Source organism: Cynocephalus volans, chromosome 2, assembly GCF_027409185.1.
Source record: "Cynocephalus volans isolate mCynVol1 chromosome 2, mCynVol1.pri, whole genome shotgun sequence".
Taxonomy (NCBI): Eukaryota; Metazoa; Chordata; class Mammalia; order Dermoptera; family Cynocephalidae; genus Cynocephalus; species Cynocephalus volans.
This window is the reverse complement of record NC_084461.1, coordinates 147,525,295-147,535,412: the sequence shown is the minus strand read 5'-3', so window position 1 is coordinate 147,535,412 and position 10,118 is coordinate 147,525,295.

Sequence of the window (10,118 nt, the reverse complement as noted above, 5' to 3'; positions counted from 1 at the left end):
ATCCCTATCAAAATACCAATGCTATTCTTCACAGAAATAGAAAAAAAAATAAAAAATAAAAAAAGCCCTAACATTCATGTGGAACAACAAAAGACCTCATATAGTCAAAGCAATCCTTAGTAAAGAAAATAAATAAATAAATAAATAAAGCCATATCATATTTAGAAGAGTGAAACTAGACCTGTACCTCTTGCCACATACCAAAATCAACTCAAAATGGATTAAACACTTAAATATAAGACCTGAAACTATAAAACTCCTAAAAGAAAACATAGGGAAAATACTTCAGGAAGTAGGACCGGGTAAAGACTTTATGAATATGACCCCAAAAGTACAGGCAACAAAAGGAAAAATAAACACATGGGATTATATCGAACTAAAAAGCTTGTACACAGTAAAAAAAACAATTAACAGAGCAAAAAGACAACCTACAGAGAGGAGAAATATTTGCAAACTATGCATCTGGCAAAAGATTAATATCCAAAGTATACAAGGAACTCAAACAACCTAACAGTAAAAAAAGAAATAACCTGATTAAAAAATGGGCAAAGGAGCTGAATAGGCATTTCTCAAAGGAAGGTATACAAATGGCCAACAGACACATGAAAAAATGCTCAACATCACTCAGCATCAGGGAAATGCAAACCAAAACCACATAGAGAAATCATCTCACCCAGTTAGACTTGCTGTTATCACAAAGACAGATAATAACAAATGTCTGTGAGGATGCGGAGAAAGGGGAACTCTCCTGCACTGTTGGTGGTACTGTAAATTGGCACAACCATTATGGAAAACAATATGGAAAATCCTCAGACAACTACAGCTAGAACTGCCATACAACCTGGCAATTAAACTGCTGGGTTTAAGGAATGGAAAACATCCTGTCAAAGGGATACCTGCATTCCCATGTTTATCACAGCTCTATTTACAATAGCCAAGAGTTGGAACCAACCTAAATGTCCATTGTTGGATGACTGGATAAAAAAAGTGGTATATTTACATAAAGGAATACTACTCTGCCATAGAAAAGATTGAAATACTGCCATTCACAGCAACATGGATGAGCTTGGAGAAAATTATGTTAAGTGAAATAAGCCAGGCACAGAAAGAGAAATACCACATGTCTTCATTCATAAGTGGGAGCTAAAAAAATTTTAAAAAATAAAAGAAGAAAGAAAGAAAGATACAACAGTATAACAATACATTGAACTTTCAGAAGGAGAGAACAGAGCTGAAGCCACCAGAGGTAGGAAAGCGGAGGGGAGGGTGATAAGGGAGGAATTTTAAAGGGCCACGAAAATCGATTACATTGTATAATGTTGAATATACTAATTATCCTGATTTAAGCGTTACATATCACACACATATTAGGGTTTGTTATTCTATGCTGTACCCCACGGATATGTACCATCTCTATGTTTTAATAAAAAAAAGAGCCTCCCCAGTTTCATCTTCTGTTTGTCTAACCCTGTAAGAAAATGTCTCAATTTACAATGTACAGTTTTGAATGGATTGCTATTTTTTTCCTATTATTTCATGCGAAACGTAGGAACATTTGTGTAGGTAAGAGATACAGGAGCCCTCTTTCGTGATGAAAAACTAGAAAATAATCTGATGATATTTCTTACTTTGGTGCCTGAGGGTCAGCAATCAGTCTGCTTTTCATTCTCCATTTAAACACTGGTTGTCTAAGGAGATTACACCCTAAGCAATATTGTTACACACCAGAACAACTAAAACACAAACTGCCTGGGCTAAAACAATCTAATGTATGTAAAGCATTATGCTGTCAGCTCTAAATCAAAACTTATTTCTAGAATTGCAATACAAAGTCAATATTGGAACAAACATCGAAACTGAAAGTTAGAGGTTACTGAGTGTACATACTCTGTAAGGAATTTTCATTTTAATCTATGCTACATATTTATATCTGATAAAATTCTTAATTGAAAACTCTCAAATTCGTTATTATGTGTAGTACACATGAAATGCAATCATCAATAGATTTGAGCAATCAATATTATTACAATAACTGAAAGCAAAACAATTATAAAATACATAAACCATTGAATATCATTTTTTAATCCAATTATTAGTGTCTCTGAATCCTGCTTTGCTTTGGTTCTGTAGATAATATAAAACTATGTCTCATGTCACAATAACAGTAATGGTATTATCTTCTCTCCTTTAAACTCTAAATTGCTGCAATTTTTATGAAATGTATTATTTTTCATATCTTAAGCACCCTATTAAATTGTGACTGGATCATCATGGCATTTCTCCTACACCATGCATTATGCAGGGCAGATGTTCAATAAATATTTTTTGAATAAAAGAACATATATCTAATAAAACAATTACAAATATGCAAAATGTACAATACACGTGTGTAGTGACAAGAGTTACATGATTGTTGCTGGATGCTGGTCAACTTCATGGATGCCTTGAAGACTTCCACTGGCTTCTTACTGCAAACTAAATGAGGTTCAACCAGAAAGCCAAAAGCCAGCAAGACCTTGATGGAAGCAGCTTGATGGGACAACATGGTACCAGTCCAATAAAAGCACACACAGTTTTTCTGAAAGTAGGATTTCGGACCACCTTCATCAGAGTAAACTAGGGTACTTATTTAAAAAGCAGATTCCTGGGCTCCAGACCCACTGAATCAGAATTCTTTTTTTTTGGAACAAACTAACAAACAAAACTATCCAAAGTGAGTGTAGGCCCTATGAAGATTGATGCTCACTGTTCTAGCCACTTTCTCAAGGGAGATGTTAGGGCATTTTTGAGCAAGTTTGAAAAACAAACAAAGCAACAAAAAAAACCCCTTGTGGAGCTCCTCCTTCGTTTAGAGGATTAGAAAAAATGTCTCTTGAGGGTAGACATAACCATATTAGTAGGTTTTGAGTTTAGAGACATGAGTGCATCTAAATCTAAACCTATTGCCACCATTCTACCATTCTACTTGCTGCTTTTGTGCAGAGCATAAACTGAAAAACTGTGTGTGACGCTTCTGAGTATGCTGCTAAACACCAAAATATATAGCTACCGTATTTCCAACCGGAGAAGATACCTGAAGATTTACTACGTGCCCCAAGCCCTCAACCTAAAAGCAGCCTTTTTTCTCTCTACTAGAATTCCAGAAAACAACAACAACAACAGAAACCCAGTAGATTTCAGATCTGTGAAAGCATTTTCTGATGGAGAGGTTATTAAACACCACGGTAGGAAGTTAATAATGCCTAAATGTCTGGGGTGGGGTAAATGACCTCCTTACCAAAAGCCAGACTGGGAAATTTGGGACAGAATAATGTCTCAAATTCCCTTGAAGCCACAGGAGTTCACAATTTTATTACCTAAGGATGCAAAAATATTTGGCACATGCTGGATTTATGCAATTCCACTATAGCCTAAATGGCCTTTAAGATGCAGAGAAGTTTTACAAATCCTACTCCATGAACATTTAATATTTGAAATCATTTGAGATGAAAACATAATACCCAATTGTTACAGCTTCATGAGTGATCTCTTACTTGCCTTATTATGGCAAGCAGTGCTGTCAATAATAAAACATTTTCAAAAGATTAACTTTACACGATAAGAGCACCTGGCCAGCCCCAAGATCCTTTAAAGTGTTTTATGTATTTTGCAACACTGAGTGACCAGCAACTCATTTTAATATTTACAGACAAAATGATATTTGGATAAAACAAAGATCAGACCCAAAGAAAACAAAACAAGGTAGAATGACCTTCTAAATGAAGTTCCAGGTTGTAACTCTTATCTTGGCAGCCAAAATGTGAAGAGAAAAAAATAGAGAGAAATAAATTTCACTGCACTCTTGTTGTTAAGTACCACCAAAACTTAAACAATTTGTAAGATAACTTTAAAAGCATTGAGAAATCCTTCTAAGAAATCTCTGAAAATTTTTGCTCTAATAATGTTTGTTTCTTTCAAAGCATGAATATGTCCTTTCTGCTTTAGTTAATTGCACATGTAATCCTAGACCTGCTTTGCAGTGTATATTGATGATTTGTAGTTAAAAATTTCTTGTTTTAAGCATGTGAATGCTATTTACACTAATGATGAGAAACACAACAAAAGAACATGAAATATCAGTCTGACTCTCCACTTAGATGGTGTGATTCCCAATCTGGCTGAACATCAGAATATTCAGGGATGCATTCTAAAACTGTAGTTACCAAGTCACACTCTCAGTGATTTTGATTTAGTAGGTCCCTGTTTTTTTTAAAAAGTACTCCAAAGGAATTCAAATCAGCCAAGTTTAGAAATCCTTGATACGGGTGATGACTTACACATTAGAAAAGCAGGACTCATGAAAGTTTTCTTTATGTCTGGCATAGCTTCGTCAACCTACTCACCATATATAGAATTCTATTACAGAGAATCATAACTTTTCATTTTGTAGTTAGAAATGCAAACACTATTAGAATAAGAGACATTGATTCATATAATTCATGATGATCATTGACAACATTTATCAAGGTCTAGCTGAACCAAGCGCTGACTAGGGTATAAAAGAAAAACCAGGTATGACAAGAGCTTTGTCAGACTAGCATTGCAGAGCAGGACAAAGCTCTGATCAACTCCATAAGCAGATAGTTGGGTTTGCATCATGTTTTTACCGTGATTGAGCTGTGTAACTTTGAGCAATTTACTTAACCTCTCTGAGCCTCATGGATAAATCAGAATAATAGTACACACCTCATTATATTTTAGTGAGGAATAAATACATGAAAAATACTAGAAGCAATTCCTTATACATACCAATGCCCAATAAACACTATCTAGTGTTAATCATATTGATACTCCTTTTAGTTTAGCTGAACATTTCCTAACCTGGCTAAATGTTGGAATGGTCTATGGCCTATTTTTCAGGGGGTGGAGTGGTATTTATTTTCCCATTTCTGTATAACATGCTCAGATTGTGGTTATAGCCATGATTTTTCAGTTTTAGATATTTTCTAATCACTCTCTACTTTGAAAAATAAGAATGCGGTTTTTTAGTATCAGCACACACATACATACACACACCCCTTCCTCTCAACTATTCAATGTAGTTGTGTCATGACTTTTTGATTGATTAATTTTAAAATTTTTATATGACATATATCATGAAAATACAAATCACAATAGAGCAACGAATAATACAAATACCTTAATTTTTTCATGCAGTATTTTATTTTCAAATTTTTTTAATTATTAATGAAATAATTTCATTTTTTTCTTGTTTCGCTGTGGCCTGGTTGATTTCTAGGATTGCCACACAGTTATCTTTCTGGTACCTCACTTCTATACCATACTTGGAATTCCTATTTCCTCTCTCCTATAGCTGATACTCTGTTTCTCTTTCTTGATTATTTTCCTGTCTTAACAGAGCATATGCTTCAACAGTTTGGGGAATGTTACACTGAGATCTTGAATGTTTAAAAATGTGTATATTCTACTTTTCACTCTCGTTTGATACTTTGGATAGATGAAACATTCTACATTGAAAACAATTTTCCCAGGTTTTGGGGTTTTTTTCTGATCTACTAAATCAACCTCCTTCAACTTCCTGCTTTTCAATAGTACAGCTTAGAAAAAAAACCTGTATGTTGTTTTTCATATGGTTTTCAGAAGGGGAAAAAGGGAAACAAGTATCATATAAGCCAATTCTAGCTGCTGTAATAAATAAACCCTCAAAACTTAGTGACATAATGCAATATGAGTTTTTCTCTAACATAAATTCCTACTAGTGATGTCTTTGTGTTTGCTCATGTAGGCAAGTTCCGCTCATGTAGTATTCGGGACCTAGGAGCTGTCCTCAGTACATAAACGGTTGTTAATTTCCAACTAGCAGATGGGGAAACAGGGAAAGAGACAGAGCTTAGTACAGTGAAGAGGTTTTTGTGTGTCAAGCCTAAGTGGCCTATGTCACTTCCAAACACATTTCATTTGCCAGAACTCAGTCAAATTGCCACAACTAATATCTAGAGAGGCTAACGATTATAGTCTAGTTGTGTGCTGAGGCATAAATAGAAACTTATGTAGCTGGTGCATTGCTACTGAAGAAAAAAGTCTAATTGTTCCAGTCAGCATAATTTGACATAATTGGCCACGGAATTACATCATAGGAGCATTACAGTAAATTAGGTAATATTTCATCAAATTGAAAATGCACCCCCCTGACTATGACTTTGAAAGAGAAATGTTACCTCTATTCCATTCTGTGCCATAGTGCTTAATTTAGAAGATATATTCAGAAAATCTAAATTCTTTGAATTACTGTAAAAATTGTGGCAATAATTATGATGATGATAGTAGTAACAATAATAGATGACTTTCATTGTGTTATAAATCAATATCTGAGACTAGGCTGAGACTTTCCTTCTGTGATTTATACAACAAAACATAAGATAGGTAATATTTTTATACCTATTTCATAGATGAGAAACAGAGAGGCTAAGAATTTGCTCAGATTTAGGATCTACTGGTTCCAAGTCTAGATCTGTGCCGTTTAAAAACATAGTGGTCTTTCCACTATACCATGCTGTTCTGCATTATGCCGTAGGATTTAAATAGAGTCTTATAAAACATGCCCAAGGTATGGTAATGCCTTTCTCATTCTCCATCATGAATATGCCCTCTCTGACTTAACCAAAAAATTTGGGTTTGAGTTATAAGAAGCCAATGAATAGTTTCAGTATTTCTGGATCTTTTTTTCCTCACAAAAATCTTGGATATTTACTCTTTATGGTCAAACTGCTAAAATTCATAAGTGGAATAAATAATTTGACAATAGCAAGCCCATTGTGTTTACTGCATGCTCAGTGCTGTAATTCAGTCTCAAAAATTATCCTCTCTGGTAAAGCTGCCAAGCTGCCCAAACAATGAAGGGTTTTAGCTACAGAGTGAAGTTTTCTGGAATTATAATATTCCTTTTGACCTCTGGGATGACTAAATGCTATTTAATTCCTTCCCTTTATTCACTACAGTGAAAAAGACTTGGAAACATGCTGGAGCAGAGGTAACATTTCCTTTCAAAACCCTAGCCAGGCATTAATACTCCAGGGGAGCGGGGAGAACACTTTCAATTTGGTGGTGAAATACCTTATTTACCAGAATGCTACAAATGTCCTTCCTCCTTGTTGGGATTGCAAGAACTATGATGTAACACGGAATCAATTATTTCAAATTACAGTGACTGGAACAATTAGACTCTTTCTTCTATAGTAGTGCACTAAAAATTTAACTGGGGCTGAAATGGAACTAGTTTATAACCGACTGAAGGTAGTTATGCAAGAGCAGCATGGTGGCTCCTTTTTCAAGAGCTTTAGCTTTTAGGTACTGTTACTGCTAATTACTTTGGGTGAGAAACACTATAGCTGTCAAACTTCACAATCAACTCTGGCTTTGAACCAGGTAAAACTGAAATGCTTGAGTAGTTAGATTCCATTTATTTCACTGGCTATTTCATACAGGTGCTAAATGCAAAGAAACTGCAGTTGGAATCTTTGTGTTCAGTCCCCTCTCCTGGCTGATTCAATAGCATTTGATCTGATGTGAAGATTTTTAACTTCCTTACTATACATAGCCCCAGCATGATCAATACCAAAATGCATCTTCAATCTGCGCTACTTTACATCCCATTTGCCTAAAGAGTTTATATAATGTAATTCACAAGCAGCAAGATCTATAAATGAGTTACTGACAAAGAGAGAATGTCACCCAGAGATGTTGATTCTAAGGAGGAGTGATACCTGAAGCTGACTGATAAGGTTTAAAATAAAAAGCATGCCAGTATCATCGCAACAGCAGCACAGCCAGCCCCAGGCAAGACCAAGAAGCCAGAGCCACCTCCACCACTCTCCTGGGCTATTGCTCCATATTTAAAAGAGGATAACATCTGCCAACCCCTTTTCTCCCACTCCCTTCTTAGGCACTTCCTGCACTTATGTTTGCTACTCCAAAGTCTATTCTCAAAGCTTGTTTTCTAGTTCTTTATTTACACTAAGCTCATAAATGATAGATTAACAATGCAAGTGTTACCACACTTCTAAGAGAAGAGATGGCATTTTCAGAAGGAACAAGTCTAGGTGAAGAAAAATATTAGAATTTGCTATTAAACCAAAGGGCTTGGGAAGCATACGAAATCTTCTTGGCACCCATGAAACTTATACAATATAATAGGTCCCATACTTTTCCTATGGGTAAAATAAATACAGGTGTTCAATGAAATTTAGAGCCCAGAGAGCTAGGACTGGAAGATTTACCTAAGCTGGTGTTTCCCTTTTAAAATGGAGTATATGAAATAGCTCTTTCAGGTTAGCAACACTGAAGGTACTTGTTACACAAGCAAACAAATACAGGAAGTCATACAAATTCTTGAGTCTTAGCTAAATAGAATAGAATGGATGGTGCTAAGGCCCCAGAATCTGCATTTAAACAAGCACTCCCAGGTATTCTTTTGATCAGCATAAAATAATATGGAGTCAATCTGTCTGGGTTCCTGCACTCAGCTCAACCATTTATTAGTGACAAATTATTTAAGAAAACTGTGCTTCAGTTTCCTCATCTGTAAAATGGGGATGATAACGAATAACCTACCTCATTAGATTGCTATGAAGCTTAGAAGAATTGACAGATGTAAGGCTCTCAGAATAGTGCCAGGCTCTACAGGTGTTTGCTAAATAGTAGCAAAATATACTCGACTTTGAGAAACACAGCTCTAATGGTAATGCCTTTGAAATCATTGCCGTAATTTCAGATAATCAGTCTAAAAGATGATGCTGGTAAGTGTGGTATAATATGAAATATAATTGGTCATTGTCCCCAGTTCCTGTCACAGAGCTCCTAAAACCCTTAGAATTTCCTGAGCAATAGGAGTGTCTTTTGTTATTCATAATGAGGCCTTTCATAAAATCTGAGTTTATGCTAATGAGGTGGCTTCAGGTGGGGTCTCTAGATAGGCTCAAGATGGGAAAAGTCACCAGAAAGAGATATGGAATTTTCAGCTCCACTCATCAACATTTGAGATGGGGAGCTGGAGATTAAGCCCAATAAAAATTCTTGATCGAGGTTTGATGAGCTTCCAGGTTGCTGAGCATGTGGAAGTGCTAGGAGGGTGGCTCCCAGAGAGGGCATTGAGGCTCCTCACCCCTGGTCCATACTTGCTCTGTGCATTTCATCACCCAACAGTTCATCTGTGTCCTTTGTAATATCCTTTATAACAAACCAGCAAATGTAAGTGTTTTACTGAGCTCTGTAAGCCATCTTACCAAATTAATCAAACCCAAGGAGGTCATGAAAATTCAGTTTCTCAGAACTGTTGGTCAGAATCATAGGTGACAACCTACTACTTGTGATTGGCATCTAAAGTGGAGGCAATCTTTTGGGACTGAGTCCTCAACCTGTGGGATCTGGTGCTGTCTTCAGATAGATAATATCAGAATTGAATCGAATTGTAGAATGTCATGTTAATTCAATCAACACATTATTTACAAAAATATTTCATGATATATGTCAAAAGACAAAATTACAACAGATTTCATCTAGAGATCTTAATTGGCTTTTATTAGCAATTCAAGAATCCAGTAACATCTCCTTCTATAAAACAGAATGAGTGATGAACTGAGCAGAGGAAGTTGGTTTTATAGACAGAAAAGGTACGAGGAAAGCAGAAAAAAAGAAAAAAGAGAAAAGCAGATTGGTCGTTTCAAAGTTACTTTCCTTGTAAAGTTTAAAGCAGAAGGGACTTTCTTATTATGACACCTAAACCTAGTTTGTTTGGAGATTTGGCTATTATCTCTCACTCTCCTGATTTCTCAGAAGGTCAGGTAAACAACTTAGTTTTGGTTTGGTGGCATAGAACTTTAGCATGAGTGACTTCATTTTGGTCTGGTCTGTTGGGCCTAGTGCAGGAACTCAGTCTAAACCAATGGCCTCCTATAAATTTTATTTAACATATGAGGGGACATTAAAAAGTTCATGGAGGGACGAGCCCGTGGCGCACTTGGTAGAGTGCTGCGCTGGCAGCGCGGCGACGCTCCCGCCGCGGGTTCGGATCCTATATAGGACTGGCTGAGTGCCGGTCACGAAAAAAACGACCAAAAAAA